Source organism: Xenopus laevis, chromosome 7L, assembly GCF_017654675.1.
Source record: "Xenopus laevis strain J_2021 chromosome 7L, Xenopus_laevis_v10.1, whole genome shotgun sequence".
NCBI lineage: Eukaryota > Metazoa > Chordata > Amphibia > Anura > Pipidae > Xenopus > Xenopus laevis.
The window spans coordinates 115,332,137-115,351,959 of NC_054383.1; the positions used below are offsets into that span (position 1 = coordinate 115,332,137).

General features: G+C 40.6%; 1 protein-coding gene across 8 annotated transcripts in view; it reads right to left on the reverse strand.

Moving 5' to 3' along the window:
* The window catches only part of LOC108696722 (synaptotagmin-C), a 142,257-nt gene that overhangs the window by 91,272 nt on the left and 31,162 nt on the right, over positions 1–19,823 (reverse strand). For 3 of the 8 annotated variants that reach the window (XM_041569600.1, XM_041569593.1, XM_041569597.1), the window contains exons 2-4: positions 3,825–4,027; positions 1,360–1,462; positions 310–471 (exon numbers count right to left, since the gene is read on the reverse strand). The gene's annotated coding sequence lies outside the window, so the exon portion shown is untranslated. Of the gene's footprint in view, positions 1–309; positions 472–1,247; positions 1,463–3,824; positions 4,028–19,823 lie in introns of those variants that run through there. The other 5 variants (XM_041569595.1, XM_041569598.1, XM_041569594.1 and 2 more) reach the window with 5 other exon arrangements.

Consider the following 19,823-nt stretch of genomic DNA (forward strand, 5'->3'; position numbering starts at 1 on the left):
ATCTGAATTATTTTGGGGATAACATTAGCTAAACCTGGGAATAGGCATGTAGTAGTTGAGTTTTATTTGGATGTACAAGTACTTGTGTTATCAAGTATCTGTGAGTCTGTAATCAGCCTCGCTGTAATGGTCACGTCAAGACCCTTGGATACCGTTGTTCACAACACAGCCCAGCAGTTAATGGGAAATGAGAAAGAAAAGTCTGGTGTAACATAAAGTTGCACAAACAATGAAATGGAAAGTGTTTCATGCTAGAGAAAAGGTATGGGTTTCCCCCAAGAAATAAGAACGACAAAGAAGGAATAGAACCTTTTTTAGAGAAAGTTGGGGAAGCGCTTGTCTTCTTTCTCCATCCAAATGATGACACGGAACTGCCCAGCCCTCCTGCTCCAGTCCTGGGAAGGTTTCTCTCCAGAGGTAATAATGCCTGGGCTATGTCTAGATTGCTGGGGTGGGATTCTTCAGTACCTACTAAGGAAAAGACAGGGTTGTCATGACTTTAATCCCCTCCATTTGTGGTCAATTCTGTGGCTTTTTTTTACACTTGTAACTGTTCTGATGGCCCTTAAAACCTAGGGTAGAGGGAAAAACCTGACCTACCATTAACACGTTCAGTACCCTATGCAACTAGCATTGAGGATTCTCTTGCAGTACTAACCCACCCAATTTCCTACCCCGTTATGGCAATATTGCATTGAATAAACACTAATAAATACATAAATGCACACAAGCAAGAACATTGCTATATCTTAAGCAGTGATGTGCTAATCATACCATGTAAGGGGGCCATGTATCCAAGTCAAGTGGGGGACTTGACTACATTAGATGGATAATGTCATACAACGATGACTCTAAAGCCAGGCTATGCTTAGGCTACATCTAGACCATGGCCCCACAGTTGGACAGCTTTATCCAAAGGAAAACCAAGGACTTGGGCAAATGCAATAACAAATAGAAGACCAATGCATACTGAACACCATGACAGCCATAAATGTGCTCACAACTCAACATATCTTTCCCAAATAGAGGCCACCTGTGCCTTAGTGATAGTTTTCCTTTACAGTCCCTTAACATACCTAGCTATCTAGCTTATGGCTGCTGATATGAAAAGATCCAATAATCCTGATTGCAAAGAACCAAGATTCCCAAATGTAAAACATGTGACCGCGTCTATTTGCTTAATTATCTGCCAGACCTTTGCTCTCAGTTTGCTCCTTTATGAATTTCGTTGCACGTCAGATAATGACCTTTATCTGGGATACGCTCGGTACCATTGAATCGACATTTCCTGCTGGAGATGTTACAGGTCTTGCCAAGCTTTACGGACTTTATTGATCAGGTATCACGGATTCTAATCACCTTATCAGATATTGCATCCTGCAGGCCTCTGCTTTATAATGCACTTCTGTCACTCCCCTCTCCCATGCTCAGATTTCCCTGCATCCAATCTGATATTTAATGGCTGAAGGGAAAAAAAAAAAATCAATGAAATGTGATTTAAGGAGCGTAATCACTGAAAAGAGAGGCCAAGTAGACAGCATAGATCAGATAATACAGAAGCTGGAAAGAAGATGGAGGCTGAGCAATGTGCACAGCAGAATCCTAGGTTCACCTTGATCTCCTGTATTTCTATGTATCTGGATGTTTTGCTGCGTATATCCTTCTGGCATTCAGTGTTGAAAAAAAAGACTAAAAGGAAAGATCAGTTAAATAACACACAAAATAAAAATGTAGCTTGACAGCCAGTGCTTTTCAGTTCCCAGGCTTTAAAATGAAACAGTTGTACACAATAGAAGAACTTGTTTTCCAACATTAATGCTCCTTTAATTATCCCCAAGTATTAACTGATTGCCTCCCCCACACTTTTAATTATTTTCACTTATTAATTGATTGCCTCTCTGGCTCCTGGGCATATTCAAATCATACAAACTTTCCAGAGCAAATATTTTCCCAAGCCCAGGCTACAAATAGATTTGAGCTTTAGTAATTACTGGAAAAGTCCCACTGCTTGACAAATAACCTCTATAATAGCGGTTACATTTGCAGCCTTCTAGCTGTTGCCAGACTCTTAATATTCAGCTCCCAGCATCCCCACCTGGACATGTATTAGCTAGCTGTGCTTCAGCTTTATCTCTGGCCTTCAGTTAGGCAGCACCATTCTACAAAATAGGCATGGCGGTTTGAATGATGATCATCTCTCTTTGAGAAACACGCTTGCTACATTCCCCCAAGGCAGAGGTGCCCCTTAGCTGATAAAGAGTTTATTATTTAAATATTTATAAGGCACCATAGATCCAAGAATATTTTAGAGAACGATTCAATGTTTACACCAATCTCATGCTAACTGACCTTCAAGCTGGACTTCAGGATGTAACTAGCAGAGTTAATAGGCATTGGGGCACATTTACTATAGGGCGAAGTGACTAACGCTGGCGATCATTTGCGAGCGTGACGTCATTTTGTTACTTCACTGATTTACTAACGGGCGCAGGCGTCACTTTGCTAGTGAATGAGATAGACGCTACCTCATTCGCCAGACTTGCCTTCACCAGCTCAGACCAGGCAAAGTGCAATGGAGTGTATAGGACTTCCTTTATTTTAGTACAAAGTCCCAAAAAACGCTGGCGTCTTTTCTTTTTTCTGAGTGATAGCCTGCAAAGGTCCTTAAAATTTTTTTTGGGTAACTGTGATCCCCCTCCATTTTCAAATGGAACATAAACTATACACTGGGCTCATGTGTAGGACATTATAACAACTCTTTTTTTTATTTATTAAATATTTATTAAGGTTCCCTGGGCTTGTGTAATGTAATGTATTTGCTGCAACATATATGTCCATGTAACTTTAGATTTCCCACCGTATGCAAATTAGGCAACGCTAGCGCATCTTCACTTTGATTGCCGAAGTAACGCTTGTGAAAAATCGTCAGCATTCGGCACCCTGGACGCAACTTCTCACTTTAATGAATTGGCGTTGTCCTAGCGATTTTCACGCCTGGCGATGTGTTGCGATGGCTGCGAATTTTCGCCAGTTAGAGAATTAGGCTGGGACCTATATATAAGGCAATGTTTCTGGGCCCTGAAGTGGGCTAGCCCCACAGTTTAGAATAAGTAGAGATTAGTGATGGGCGAATTTGCGCCGTTTCGCTTCGCCGAAAAATTCACAAAATTTGCGCGAAATGGTGAAAAATTCGCGAAACAGCGCCGGAGTCTCGTTTTTGACGCCCGCATCCATTTTTTCTAAAAAAAAATTTGACGCGAATTTTTGCGGGCGTTTCGCAAATTTATTCGCTGGAGGCGAATCGCGCAAATTCGCCGCGAATAAATTCGCCCATCACTACTAGAGATCAGAATATCCATTTGTGCATTGACTAGTCAACCAACTTGGATTTGCCAACAGACTGTTGGATTTGCATGTTGGATTGGGGTGCAGCAGAGGCATAGTTGTAAATAACAGGCATGGTTGAGGCAAGAAGGGTGTTTCTGTGATTTTTTTTCCATGTCGACAACCACATTCAAAGATAAAAGGACTATTTATTAACCAATTTCTGCACCTGGCCCATATTTCTCATAGTCCTAATACAAGTTTATTCTTAGTGGCGACTAGGGTTGCCACCTGGCCGGTAATTTACCTGCCTGGACAGTAAAAATGATGGCCGATCCCAATTTTATTAATAGGGAAAATACATAAATATATAGGAAGGCCGGTATTTTTTTCAAGAAAAGAAGGCAACCATAGTGGCGACCCAGTACTACCCAGTATATATTAATATATACAAAAAGTATCCCCACATCTTTTATGGACCTCTATGTGCTGCTTTTTACCTTTCCAGTTGGGTTACACCATTCACATGCTTTCTTCTTCCCACCATGCCGGCTACTGTCCACTGAAAATTTGGCAGGCAATTTTGTAATTCTCTCATGGGGAATGTTTTGCCTTGCAGGTCATTTGTATGCAGGACGGGCACCATGAATCCTTATTAACAAGTCAACATTTGAACATACAGTGCTTCCCTTAACCGGTAGACCTGTAGAAAAACAAAATAAAAATACTAATCTCCAACGGAATCCACAAGTAAGACTTCCACTGAACTTTTACAGTATTTTAATGAGCTTTCAGAGCAGATGGAACTTTCGTACCAGGCCATGTAGGGTTGCCCTAGCAACTTGTAGTGTCATGATATGTCTGCTGTTTAGTAATTAGGACCACAAAAATAAAACTTGGCTCACAAACCACAATTTTCCGATCTGTTCTGAGCACATTAGTTCTCTGCATGCCTTCACTAAAGCCATTAAATGAGGTTTTACATTGAATATACAAATTAATTGGATGATAGGGCTTTTAACCATTTATTAATTAAGTAGTGCAACAAGTTACACACTCAGGGAGTCATTTATTAGAAAAGCATTTCGGTCTACTGCAGTGAGTGTCATACTTTTCCCCTTACCTTATAACAAAATAGTTGTACATTCATTTTGCTAAAGTTACAATATTTGGGGGACTAAATGTGATCACCCCAAATCTGATCTTTAGACAATTTATAGTCAGTCTGGTATGAACATTACCAAAGGACAAAATCCACTATTTTCAGATTCAGTCGAATACTTAATCCTTCTTAAAAGATTTGGCTGATCTCAAATCTATATCCGAATCTGCATATGCAAATGAGTGCCAGGAAGGGCCAAAGAGAACAGTGTGCGTAGCATGAAGTTAAAAAAATGTTCACTTCCTTGACAAAAAGTCACTTCATTTTAAGGATTTGGATCGACCAGACACTTGGATTCGGCTGAATCCGAATCCTCATAGATGGAGGGTGTTTTTTTTTTGTTTGAGGAGGTTAAAGATGTCCATACACCTGTTGACTTTATTTTATTTCTATTATAATTTCTATACAAAAACTTAAAGGGGAACTTTTATGAAAATGAAAATGTAATATAAGTTTCATCACACCGAAATAAGTTTTCTAAATATATTCAATTAAAAATTAGGGATGTAGCGAACTGTTCTGCTGCGAACTAGTTCGCGCAAACTTCGACCGTTCGCGTCCGCCGAATGTTCGCGAACGTTTGGGAACGTTCGCATTTTGAGTTCGCGTTCGATTCGAATACAAGTCGTTCGACCATTCGACCATTCGAATTCCTTCGACCGCTAAAATCGAACGATTTCCATTCGTTCGAACGATTGTAAGCATTCGATCGAATGAAAAGCATTCGATCGAATGGCTTCGATCGTTCGATTCGAATGAAAATCCTTCGATCGAATGATTAAAATCCTTCGATCGTCCGAACGATTGTAGCGGGTGTTCGAAGTTCGCGAACTGTTCGCGAACGTTCGCATTTTTTGCCGGTGTTCGCGAACGGCGTTCGCGAACACCAAATCGGCAGTTTGCTACATCCCTATTAAAAATCCGGTACCATTTCTGAAATAATCAAGTTAATCCTAACTATCCCTCTCTCAGCATCTGTTTCTCCTCATTCTCACTTCATGCAGCAGCTGGGTGTCAGATATTCAATAACAGTTAGATCCAATATATCTTATAGGGGGGCTCCTTTTGCCTAGAAGATGTATTAGAGCTCACTCTTTTAAAATCACTAGAAATCCTGTCTCTCTCTACCTGCAGGATTTGTGCAAAAGGCAGTTATTTTGTTAGATTTTGTTTGTACTGGAATCAGTTATTTGATTGAGTTCTGATACATCTGATAGGAAAGGAAGCCCCTCCCCCTATAACATATATTGGATCTAATTGTCAATGAATATCTGACACCCAACTGCTGTATGAATAGAGAATGAAGAGAAACAGATGCTGAGAGAGGAATAGTGAACATAAACTTGATTATTTCAGAAACTGTACCACATTTTTAATTGATTATATTTAGAAAATGTCTTATTTTTAGTATGATAAAACTAATATTACATTACATTTTCTCAATTGATTATATATATATATATATTAATTTTAGTAAGATGGAGCTTATATTCAATTTTCATTTTCGCGATAAATTTTCATTTTTTAATAAAAAATATGTTACAAAAAAAAAAGTCATTCAATGAACTTCAATTGAAACCATGCCAAGGTGGAAAAATGCTCACACCAGACAAACTGTTGGAAATGAGAGACAGTGGTACTGACACACCAGGCACATTACATGAAATGAGATAAGATGAAGAGCATGTGATGGTTTGTCTAATGTGTCTGAAATATAACCTTGCATTTAACCTAGGAAAAAAGGCAGTTTGATAGCAGTTTAATAAAACTGCAGTGCAGTTGACTAATTTAGCACTTTTGATGAATATCTTTTAACCAGTGGAAACCTTTCCTAACCCCACTGGTGACTAGGATGTTACAGAAAAATAAATAAAATTATTTCCAACTAAATCTACAAACATTTTGCATATTTGCTGCTCTGTGGATAGTAGTCACCTCTGTGTAGTTGAACCATGATACATTTTGAAGTAGACTGTCTAAGGGTAGGAGCACACTGGGAGATTCTTTGCGGCGATCTTTCCGAACACCTTCCCTCTGTCTTGCGCCTGCTAAAATGAAAAGTGGCACACGCAGCGATTCGTATTCCGAAGTCGCCTCACGAGAAAACTTCGGACGACTTCGGAATACGAAGCGCCGCATGTGCCATGCCGCAGGCGACTTCTCATTATAGCCGGCTCAAGACAGAGGGAAGGTGTTCGGAGAGATTGATCAACGCAAAGACGAGGCGATTAGTCACCAGGCAACTAAATCTCCCTGAATTGCCTAGTGTGCCCCTACCCTAAACCTGTGATGTTAGTGTTCTGTGAAACAGTTTCACTGCTTGGTGGTGGCAGTTCACCTAAGGTACTCATGAGAAGAAAATAATAACAAATTCCAGCAAAGCAGAGGAGTTCTATGGGTTGGATACATAAGTCTAGTCAAGATAACTTTGCATTCAAAAAGGTCATGTAGGCCTCATTTACAAGATGCAGCCGGTTTGTGTCAATCACCAGCTTGATTTGTAGCCACAACTGAATTCAAGATGGTCATTTGCCATGATTTGTTGATTATAATTGCCCTATTAGTGTAACAATTTAATTGGCCGCTAATGCCTAATCCAATAGAAGAATCCGCTTTTTCATCATTGAGTGAAGCACAAAGAGACATTTGCTGCACATATTTCATTTATCAAATCACTGGGGGAAGTATGTCCTGAAATAGCTGCTTTATTTGATTTGTGTGGTCCAGCTGCACATACAGATGTGACTGGTGGAATAACAATACTTTAAACCTCAACACTCATATTTCCAATTATGGAGTTACAGTATTGTCCTCTTTATACTTGATTGTTCTATGGTCAGTGCTAAGGTCTTCAAACACAGATTGGTGCCCTTCGAAATCCAATGGACACTATGCTACCCGCAATGTTCTGTTAGTTCTCAATGACAGCCTGAAGGGTAGGACAGCAGCTAAGGCTCATCTTTATTTCTGCAATTGTGAACTATACATCGTACAAAACAACACCTTGGTGCATACACATGAGCATGTCACTGAACCAAAATGTGTCCTCAAAGCTCAGTGGGAAAACACAATGTAGCACAGCAGGCATCAAAGGTCAGCTGGATCACAGAAGTGATTAAGTGACACCCTGTACTGTCACTGAGTCTGGAAAATGGGCAAATCTGAATGTAAAAAATGCATGACCCACAATATAATGGGAAAACCATCTATAAAAATTATTTGTTCATAAGTGACACAAAATTGCAGCTTACAGCCAGTGATGGACGAAAAATTAGTGAAACTCGGAAATTGACGCCCACATCAAGTTGGGACGCACGTCCGAAAAGTCGCTCGCGTCAAATTTGACGCTGGCGTTAAAGTCAATGGGTGTCCGAATAGTGTTGACCTACGGTGATTTTGAAGCGAGCGACTTTTTGGAGCGCATCCTAAATTTTTTGACGCCGGCGAATTTTTGCACAAATTTATGTGGCGGCGGTGAAACTCGGAAATTCGCTGCGAATTCACACCAGGCAAATGTATTCGCCTATCACTACTTACACCAAAAAAGTTTTTCGTACATGTTGATTCAGACATTTACTATTCAGAATATTTACAGCAATGGCTCCCAAACTTTAGGTCTGGTCCCACTGGGGGGGGGGAGGCGTCTTGGATCAGTGGCAGGTGGAGGTTTAACCTGAAGGCCAGTTAAGTTAGGAATGGGGGGGGGTATGTGGCCCTTTCTCCTATATACACCTGAAAGCCCAGCCTGATGTTCATTTAGGTAGAGATTTGGGGATGAATATGAATTTGTCATAGATATTCTTGGAATTAAGGCTGAAAGACTGACGTGCCTTTTTTTATACAAGTGGGTCCCTGACCAAAGGTTGGACCTTCAGGGTGGGCCTTGGCCAAAGGCTGGATCTTCAAGAGGGCCTTGGATGATCTATACAGTATAAGTTTAAAAACACTCAAACAAATCTCCACCCAAATGTTAAGCCTTTCTGCACATCATTTCCTCAATTTCCTGCATTTAGTGGATCTGGTTGAGGAATGCTGGGATGTTTTGTGTTGCTGTTTCAGCCACAGCATTAGAAATTGCTGCAAAACCTTTATTCTAGTTGTTACTGAGCCGCTTGCCGGTAATTCTGACTGGCTTCGATCTACGGTTTCTTTAAACTTGCACATTTCAGAGATGGTTCTCAGGATTTATGCACACGCTGTAACACGGACACTACATGGCAGTAAGCGAAATACAATAACAGAGGAACGGATACCATCAATAGAGCTTCACACAGAATTCCAATTTCACTAGGTGTGAGTGATTACACTCTCTTTTAAAGGAGAATTAAAGCTTAACTAAAGAAGTAGCTAGAAATGTTGTACATTATGTTTTGGGCTTCTGTACCAGCCCAAGGCAACCACAGCCCTTTAGCAGTAAAGATCTGTGTCTCCAAAGATGCCCCAGTAGCTCCCCATCTTATTTTCTGCTGATTCACTGCACATGCTCTGTGCTGCTGTCACTTACTGAGCTTAGGGACCCACTCACAATATACAGTACACATAGAATAGAAATGTCACAATATAAGACTGATTAGTAATTAATACAGATAATTACTAAATGGCAGCTCAGAAACCAGTGCAATTAGCACCAGATTTTAATAATCTTCCCTGTAGCACTATCATATATTACAGATCAACCTCATTTTCATTTTCTGCTTGATAATTTGCAACGACCCCTAAGCTTAGCTTCTCAACAGTTACTCAGAGCCCACTGAGCATGTGAGTGTCACAGACACTTTCCAAGATGGTGACCCCCTGTGACAAGTTTGAAGTCCTGGATCATTGCTGCTACTGACAAGCTGAAACCTTATGCTGGTACAATCATTTTAGTATATAAAAAATGGCATTTTAAGCCATATTCATTTTTAGGGTTTAGTTCTCCTTTAAGCAAGCTGTAGCAGGTAGAGCCAGGAAACAGAGGTCTTAATAAAGCAATAAAGAAAGAACTTGCTGCAAAATTCAAGGTGCATCAGCTAGCTAGTGTGTTTCCATGTGCACAAAAGCAATATCATGTACAAATTAAGCTGAAGGGGGCCAATAAGTGCCATTTTATTGAATGTAAAGGCACAAATTGGAGCTGCTTCTTAAACCAATTGTACAGACAGAGCCAAAGATACTTTTAGTTCAAGGTTTTCAGTTCAGCAGACTAGACAAAGCTAATGAAAAAAAAAACCTTAATTGGTATGTGATGAAAAAGCATTTGCTTGGGCAGCCATCGGGTAGTATAGGTGACACATTTGTATAGTGGGTCCCAAGACACTTTTATTGACTGATAAAAGTGGAGCTTTGCTATATGGAGTACACAGCTTATTTTTTAGCATTACATGACAACCAAGGTTACAGCAACTGCAGCTTTGGAAAGTATTCTGGTACTCAGCATAAAATAGCTCTGTTACTTATTCTGGCACAGTGGCCCCAGCATTTTCATGACACAGTGGCCCTGCAATATATGACACTCTGGCTTTGGCATTTCATGACACAGTAGCCCTGGCACAGTGTCGGACTGGGACACCAGGGGCCCACCTAAAAACCCTTAGACCAGGGGCCCACTCTCAGTACTATTATTCTTCCTCTCCTCACCTCTATTCTAGTTACTTCTCTTTACATACTATAATACTATATTGTTCCATCTATTTAGCCTTTTTGTTGTCATAGAAATAGGGAATGGCCATGAAATAGGCCAAATGTTTAGCAGCATGAGGGCCCACTAACACCTGGGCCCACCGGGAGTTTTCCTGGTATCTCTGTGGGCCAGTCCAACACTGCCCTGGCAATATATGATACTGTGGCCCCAGCATTTCATGACACAGTGGCCAGAGCATTTCATAAAACAGTATCGGTAGGCCCAGTTTTACAAAACTAAATATGCCTAGCAATTCATGATGCAGTGGCCCCAGCATTTCATAACAGATTGTTTCCTACAATGTATGTACAGTGGCCCAGCATACTTTTCCTCCATTGCACCTTCATAAAGTGTCGGACTGGGACACCAGGGGCCCAGTAAAAACCCTTAGACCAGGGGGCCACCCAAAAACCTTTAGACCAGGGGCCCACTCAAAGTATTATTTTCTTCCTTTCCTCACTCAACCTCTATTCTCCTAGTCTCTTTTCTTTACATACTATAACCTATTATTCCATCTCTTTAGCCTCTTTATTCTCATAGAAATAGGGAATGGCCATGAAATAAGCCAAATGTTTAGAAGCAGAAGGGCCCACTGACACCGTGGCCCACCGGGAGTTTTCCTGGTATCCCGGTGGACCAGTCCAACACTGCCTTCATATGCTTTGCTCTGTCCTATAAGAAGCGCATCTGAATTAAATGTACAGAAAAAATAAACGCTCCAGTATTCCATAGAGTCACGTGCTGTCTGGTGAGATTCAATGAAGCAAGAAAAGGATGGCATCCCACAACAAAACTGGGGGCTCTTCAATTGGGAAATGTTCCTTAAAGGGCATGTAAAGGCAAAAAAATTAAATCCCATTTTTACTTTCTTTAATGAAAAAGAAACCAATCTCCAATATACTTTAATTAAAAAATGTGTAAGAAATCTGACTGTATGCAGTGAAATTCTCTCTTCATTTACTGCTGTGGATAGGAATCGTCAAACGGTCCCTTACTGCTCTGCAGGGAAACAATCATACTTATGTACAGCAGGGGGCGCCCTTGCCTTACTTCCCAGCACAACAGAACTCAAGCAGTTTTGTTTGTTTCCCTGTAGAGCAGTCGGCGACTGTGTAGAGATTTGTATTGGATTTTATTTTTGCTTTTACATCCCCTTTACTGTTTCCAACTCCAGCTGCAGGGACAAAGATCATGGAGCCAGATTTAAATAGATAAACTGGGATTCTATTTGGAGGATTATTTTGCTGCAGCCACTGGTTCTGCAGAGTTTGAGAAAGTTTGTATGAAACAATACAAAAACTAAAAAAATCCACACAGGACCCAGTGCAGTCTGTATATTCTGATTGTTAATCAGTCTTGCTGTATCGGCTTCTGACAGATATTATTTCGCTTGTGCTGTTTTGATAATTTATGACAATCCCTAAGCAGCCCAGACCACACTGAGCATGTGCACAGTCTTGGTCTTGCAAATATGTCTAAAAAAGTTACAAGATGGTGACCCCCTGTTGCCAACTTTGAAAGCATAAATAATTTGTTTGATTAGGCTTGTGATGCAGTAAGTTCATGTTTATGTTTAGTGTACAAAATACAGCATTTCTAGATTTATTCTATTTTAGACTTTACTTCCCTATTAGGGATGCACCGAATGAATTATTTTGGATTCGGCCAAACCCCCGAATCCTTTGGGAAGGATTTGGCTGAATACCGAACCAAATCCGGAAGGGGAAAACATTTTTTGCTTCCTTGTTTTGTGACAAAAAGTCACGCAATTTCCCTTCCCGCCCCTAATTTGCATATGCAAATTAGGATTCAGATTTGGTCGGCCGGGCCGAATCTGAATCCTGCTGAAAATGGCTGAATCCCGAACAGAATCCAGCTCTTAATATTTCCATTAAACAAACTATACAAAACTAAAATAAAATTATGAATGTATAATTGGCATCTGAAAGTCATGCATAGACTTGCACTTAGCAGGTCAATGGAGAGTGTGGTTGCAGCTAGGAATAAATTAAATTAGTCACCAGTGAACAAAAGAAAGCATGCGGGCGCTGCAAAAGGCTTTTTGGACAATGGAGAAAATGGAATGTCACTCTGTAGCCACAAAAGCTGCTCCAAAATGACCCTTCCTTTGGATCACTAAATGCCTGTTTCTTTCTATTTATGGTACAGTATGTCTGGAAGCTCTGCAGTAAATAGACAGGGAGAAAGGAGAACAAGAGCAGGTCACCTGCCTATTCCCAACAGAGAATGCAAAAGCAATGAAGAATATGTGATGTCCATGAGTAATTATGACACCAGGCAGAGGTTAATACGCTGACACAGCAGTTTTGTATTTATAGTCTTTACATTGATTATGCTTGGAGGCTCCATTCAATGCAAGGGTTCCTCCTGGCTTCAAATTTGCACAGTTAATTATAGCTAGAAAAAAAAAAAGCCCATAGAAGCTCCATGGAAGTGGTAGTGGGACCGTGCAGTGATCACACATCTCACACACTTCTTGCCTCCACTGTAATCTTCATTCCATCCAAGCTAGACCGTGTTTAGACTATTTGGGTTAAAGGGCCGAAAACAATAAAAACTGAAAAAGTTTAAGAGTAAACAGAATGGACATTATATATAATGTATATATAATTTTACTGCAGCCCTACCATCTGTTTACTCCTGAATCATATATATATGTAATAAGTTCATTTTGGGCCCCAGAGGAAGACATGCAGGGTTATATGGTCCAACTTGCACAACAGCCGGAGTCTCAGTTCTTTCTTCACTGTTACTGCATTGTTGGGGTTTTTACCCCTCCATATCTTAAAAAAGCAACATGAACATACACCCACTAAATGATTTAGACCGGGCACGGCCAACTAAAACTCTGGAGGCCCCATCACTGGGGACTGTATTATTATATGCAGATTGAAAACATGTTCCCCATCATTTGCCGAGCATAAAACATATACAATGTCTGATTCAAAACAGAAATGTATACTGTCCTCACAGTACATCTTAAAGCAGTGATCCCCAACCAGTGGCTCGTGAGCAACATGTTTCTCGCCAACCCCTTGGATGTTGCTCCCAGTGGCCTCAAAGCAGGTAATCATTTTTGAATTCCAGGCTTGGAGGCAAGTTTTAGTTGCATAAAAACAGGTGTACCGCCAAACAGAGCCTCCTATAGGCTGCCAGTCCACATAGCTGCTACTAAATGGCCAATCACAGCCGTTATTTAGCACCTCCAGGAACTTTTTCATACTTGTGTTGCTCCCCAACTCTTTTTTACATTTAATTGTGGCTCACTGGTAAAATAGGTTGGGGACCACTGTCTTAAAGAGAGCAGGTCACATGATGTTAGGCGATAGAATCATGATTCAGGCCACTACTTGCTATTTGCATTGTAAGACTGGGGTATCTGAGGCCCCCCAGAAATAGTGTCTAACACCCCAGTTATAGAAGCCCCTACCCCAGATGAAAAGCCCACGTTGCATCATCGTATGGCAAACTTGCAACCACTGAAAGACACTCGTCCCACCCCTCAGATGCCAGGAAGAGCGGGTCTGAAGTGGCATGACCTATGAGGGCCTGGTTCCAACAGGGCTTATCTCTATGTCCCCCTGGCCAGTTTGACCCTGACAAAAGGCGTTGACCAAAACAATTCTTATATACACCATTGCTAAATGTTAAAGAAACCTGATTTTTTTTAAAAAAACTGAATGAATCCAATGCTAAGTATGTTGAGTACAATTTGACTTTTCCCTAGCATGGCTGAATTGCATCATATCTCATAGCCTGGTTAGATAACCTTAACATTAGCCTGTGTGGGCACCTGGCAAACTCTCCATTAACTACAGATGAATGTACTTAGCAGAAAAAGACATTCAAAACCAGGAATAACACACAGGACATACGACAGTCTGGAGAGAGTTTGTGCTCAATAGAATTCACATGAGCTGCAGGTTGAGAGCCAGGTTTCCTTATAATAAAAAGCATTAGTCGTGATTCTCACCCAAGGCCAATTAGACAGTGAATGTTAGAGAACATATTAGCAGCAGCAGTGAGATAAAAGGTTCAGAGAGTAAGCAAAGGGGAACTGTTTGTGAGAATTTGTGCATTCTGAGCTGATGGTCTTCTTAGAGCACTTGATCTTGAATTATTATGTCTGTGCTCAATTACCGGTCAACTGTCTGCCCTACGCCGAGCTCTAATGCCTAGACACTTATTTGCAACAAGATAAACTCATAAGCAGAACTGAACACAATCCTGCATTGCTGAAGAGTCACTGGCATAAGGTACCATCGTCTATGGAATAAAAAAGCTAATTCTGGGAACACTTTAAATTAGATAAAATTGTTGCGTTCACCATAACAAGAAGCAAGCACATTAAATATACACACTGTACATGAAGTTCCAAGGAAACAAAACAACTATCAAATACTCTATATACACTTTAACCCCCCCCCCTCTCCTTCTACTTCTCCTGTATTTTTCTACTCCTGAATTGATGAGCATATCTTTAGTTTCCTGGTATCTTTCTCCAGTTGCTTCTTTCTATCTACACTCTTGCCCCTTCTACACTATTTGTCTATACTCTACCCAATGTCATTATTTTTGAGCCTTTACACACCTTGTATCTTGTGTACCTTTTATCACTTCTCCAACCTTTATTTCCTCCCTTCTTTCCAGCCAAGTATTTCCTCCTGTACTTCCTCTCCAGCCTCTTCTCATTCACTTTACTCCTCAATCTAAATCATTCCCCCCTCCTGTACTATCCAACTACTCTCCATTCCTGTTCTTCCTCCCTCCCCATGTTTCCACTTCTTTACTTTCTCTCCATTTCTTCTTAACTTCTTCCCTCCAAACGATTCCTCCTACTGTACTGTCCACCCTTTCCTCCTTTTTTATCCTCCTGTCCCATAACTCCCACTTATGTACTTTCTCTCCAACCTCTCTCCTTTAGCCTTCTTTTTTTCTCCCCATGATTCCACCTCTGGTTCTCTTCAATCTTTCATTCCTTCTTTTTTGTCTTCCTGTCCCATGATTCCCTCTTCTGTACTCTAAAACTTCTCTTACTTCTATTTTGTCATCCTGCCCCATGATTCAGCCTTCAGTACTTTCTCTCCAACCTCTCTCCCTTACCTTTCTATTTTCGTGCCCATGATTCCTTCTCTTGTACTTTCCAATCACTCTTTCTCCTTTATTATCCTTCTGCCCCATGATTCACCCTTCTGTACTTTCTTTTCAGCCTCTCACCCTAACCTTTTTTTCTTTCCTGCCCATGATTCCCCCTCCTGTACTTTCCAACCTTTCTTTCTCCTTTATTGTGCTCCTGCCCCATGATTCCCCCTTCTGTACTTTCTCTCCAACCTCTGTCCCTTGTAGTTTTAGTATGCACTATATGTTTCTATATGCAATGCTTCTCTCACTTTGCTGACTACTTAATATGCCCACCCCCACACCTTGTGTTTGATATTCTTTTTCTGTTTAGATTGTTAGCTCTTTTGAACAGGGACCTCTTTACCTCTTCTATTGGTCATCGGTTGTATGTAATTTTTATATTCAGTGTATGCACCCATTTATTGTACAGTGCTACAGAATATGTTTCCCCTTATATATGTTAACAATATATGTAGATTGCATTCCAATATCTGCACACAAACAGAAAAGAAGCCTCAGGATTGCACAACTAGTGACAAAGCAAACTTCCCACATTGCACCACTGCAAGTCATATGGAAAAAGATGTGACAATTACTAACATAGTGATATGGTGGGACATAGTGAGTCATCTGAGCCAAATATGCAGATTTTCTCCATCTGTGCGCTGATAGTCTCAGCTCAATGTAAAGTCTGTGCAACATAAAACACGCCATTAATGGATTCTTTGCAATTAGTGCGCTAAACTGCTCTTGCTTTTTCTTTCAGAGCACAAATCCAGTAATCTCCTCTCCGCAGCCCGGCAAGTAAAAGCTCATCTCCCAGGAGTGAATAAGTAAAAGTAAATACGCGAGTGAAACAAATCACCACAATGAGAACCCTCGCGGAGGAAATTTCCATTAGAAAGATAGTTTTCTCGCCTTCTCAGCAAACCAATTTCTCTCCTTTTATTGAAAAGACATTTCAATAATCCATCGACGGTTCTAAGGAGGTTTTCACCAAAATGCTTGCGCTCCCAGTGTGTAATGGATCAAGGGAAATCTATCACAGTCTGTAATATATTCAAATGGGCTCCACTATTAGAGGTGAAAACAAGCAGAAAATGAAAGCAAGATATTACAGCAATGGGTGGAAGGAACAATGGCACTCCAAAGAGCAGTATAGAATGCGCAATTAAAGCTTATGACCAAGACTCTTGCCTTACATCATTCTTACATATTACCAATCTGCTTTTAATTGGATAGGCAATCTATCATCCTTATTTTCCGGCAGTGGCAAATCTGGGGCCAGGGTTTCCCGAATAGCAGCAGTTTCAAAGTTCTTGGGAATAGGGGTCTCTTATACAAATTTTGTCATTGGTGTTACCCACAAACTTTGGGCTGAATTATTAAGCATGTGCCTAAAGACACTCCTTGCACTTGTTCATACTTGCACCCACCTAGTCTGTCTGATGAACGAAGCAACGGGAACAACGTCTGCCAACCTGAAGGTGGCGCTAATTCCAGGGTTCCCACAGTCGGCTGCTTTAGTACGCTGAGCACACTTGCCATTCACATCATTCTGACGGCACACTCCAGAAATTACAATATTCTATTTCTGTGCGCATCCACAATTATATTGGCATTGTGGGGAAAATGCTGCAATCATGCAGTAAAACATGTCAAATTCGGTCCAAAACTGCACTGTGCACATTACATTTGCATTCATAATCGTAATTGACCCTTTTCATATTTTAGGATTTTCATATTTTAGGATTCTTACCCTGCCCAAGGTGACCATTGCCCTTTAGCAGTAAATCTCTGTGCCTCTGAATATGCCATAAGTAGCCCCCCATCTTCTGATTCCCCCGAACATGATCTAGGCTGCTGTCAGTTACTGAGCTGAGGGACTGACTCCCAATATTCTGTGTATATAGAATATTAATGTCACAATACAGGGCTGATTAGTAAGTCATTTAGATTCTCATTATATCTGCATCAGAATTTAAAGGGATACTGTCATGGGGAAACATGTTTTTTTTCAAAACGCATCAGTTAATAGTGCTGATCCAGCAGAATTCTGCACATAAATCCAATTCTCAAAAGAGCAAACAGATTTTTTAATATCCAATTTTGAAATCTGACATGGGGCTAGACATATTGTCAATTTCCCAGCTGCCCCCAGTCATGTGACTTGTGCCTGCACTTTAGGATGGAACTACTTTCTGGCAGGCTGTTATTTCTCCTACCTAATGTAACTGAATCAGTCTCAGTGGGACATGGGTTTTTACTATTGAGCGCTGTTCTTAGATCTACCAGGCAGCTGTTATCTTGTGTTAGGGAGCTGCTATCTGGTTACCTTCCCATTGTTCTGTTGTTTGGCTGCTGGGGGGAAAGGGAGGAGGTGATATCACACCAACTTGCAGTACAGCAGTAAATAGTAATGCAAAAAATCGCTGCAGAGCGACGATCAGAGCATATTCGGGAGACCGCCTTCTTTAATATAAACTCGGCTTTATTCCAACACTTTAAAATTACATATACCAGTAGGGTGCGTGGTTCTCTAGCGCGTTTCATGCCTACAAACGTGGCACTTCATCAGAGTTATTGTTAAACACTTGTGTCCATACTTAAATATCCAAGTGTGTGCATGTCATTAATGCTTTAAAGGCAAGGTGCTCCTGTGAAGATTTATCTTTTAGCACAAGTCACATAACTGGAGGCAGATGGGAAACTGACAATATGTCTAGCCCCATGTAAGATTTCAAAATTAACTATAAAAAAATCTGTTTGCTCTTTTGAAAAATGGATTTAAGTGCAGAATTCTGCTGGAGAAGCACTATTAACTGATGCGTTTTGAAAAAAACAAGTTTTCCCATGACAATATTCCTTTTAATAACCAGCCCTGTAGCATCAGCTTCTATTAGAAACAAACTTCATTTTCTGCGTCATTTTCCGGTGACCCCTAAGCTCAGCTTCTTAATAGTGATGGGCGAATTTGTCCCGTTTCGCTTCGCCAAAAATATCGAAACTGTGAAATATTCGAGAAACGCATTGAAGCCAATGGGTGTCAAAATTATTTTGACATACGTCAATTTTGGCGCCCATGACAATTATTATAAGCGCGTCTATTTTGTCCAAATGCATTTAAGTCAATGGGTAATTTTGACGCATATCAATATGCGCGTGACTATTCTGACGCGCACCCAAATTATTTTGACGTGGTGGATTTTTTGGCCTGAGAATTTTCTCCGCAGTTTTGCGAATTTATTTGCCGGGGGCCGAAACGCAGAAATTCGTCCCTTCACTACTTCTCAACAGCTGGCCTGAACTCATTGAGCATGTGCAGTGCCACTGACACTCACAAATGCCCTAACAAGATTTAAGATGGCAAGCTCCCATGTTCACTTCTGAAGGGTGGTATAATAAATTGACTATATAAAATGCACCATTTCAGCCATATGTATTTTAAGGATTTAGTTTTCCTTAAAGCTGGATCTGCTGGCAACTGCTTTTCTTTCTGCTTTCAATAACCTTCCCTTTTGCATTATAGTCCCCTCTAACAACAACGCAGCAGGGTGAATACTTAGTGATGAAGGGCACATTGTACACATTGCTGGGGACATGGATAGTCAGAAATAGCTGAAGAGAGAGATCATTATGTTCAGGAACAACCCCATATGTGTTGACCGTATATAAAACTATGTCAGCAAAGGCATTCCCCTGTGCCGAGAGCACGATTTCATGATATACAGACATAAAGCGGTGCCTTAATGATTTCCAGGAATAGGTGTCTTCACGACTTCAGATGAGATCACAAATGTATCTTTAAGATAGAGATCCTGCAGGGCTCAGTGGGAGTAAATCACTTCTTGCAGGAGGCGACTGCGCTGATGGATTGCAGGAAATGCAACGTGTAGGAAGGCCATATTTGCTATTTTTACAATAATAGCGGCGGCTGGAATGAGTCTAGAAGCGTGATTCCTGTCTATCAGGATAAAGGCTTAATGCGAAATAAATGCAGTCATTTGTGTCGGCGTGTAATTATTCCGAAATTAGTCTTTATTTAAAAAAAAAATGTTGACACAAAATTGTACATGTATTAATTGTACATCAAATTGTATACGTATTAACGACCCCTGTTATTTGAAAGAAAATAAATGCTGTTAATACGTAATTGTCACAGGAAACTGCTGAAAATGAATATTAGGCCATTACAGGATATATTGAATTATGTATGCTAATTTCTCAATGTGTCATCAAGAGATATAAGGGGAAGCAGCACTTTTGATGAGTTTTCCTCTATAATTGGAAAAAGAGCAGCTTAAGACTCTTTAAGACTGTTAAATATAGACAATGAGTTAGTATTAAATATTTATAACAAAAAATGTATACATGGAGCTAACACCTCCACCGACCACCAGTTAATTCCAGGCTCTGTTGTCAGCATTGAACTGGGTTGGTAGGGAACCAGAAGAAAACCCATTGGGTACCACCGGGACTGCCTTAGAGTTCCAGAGGAGGGGCGTCAGGGTGGTGGGAAGGGTTAACTCTGGG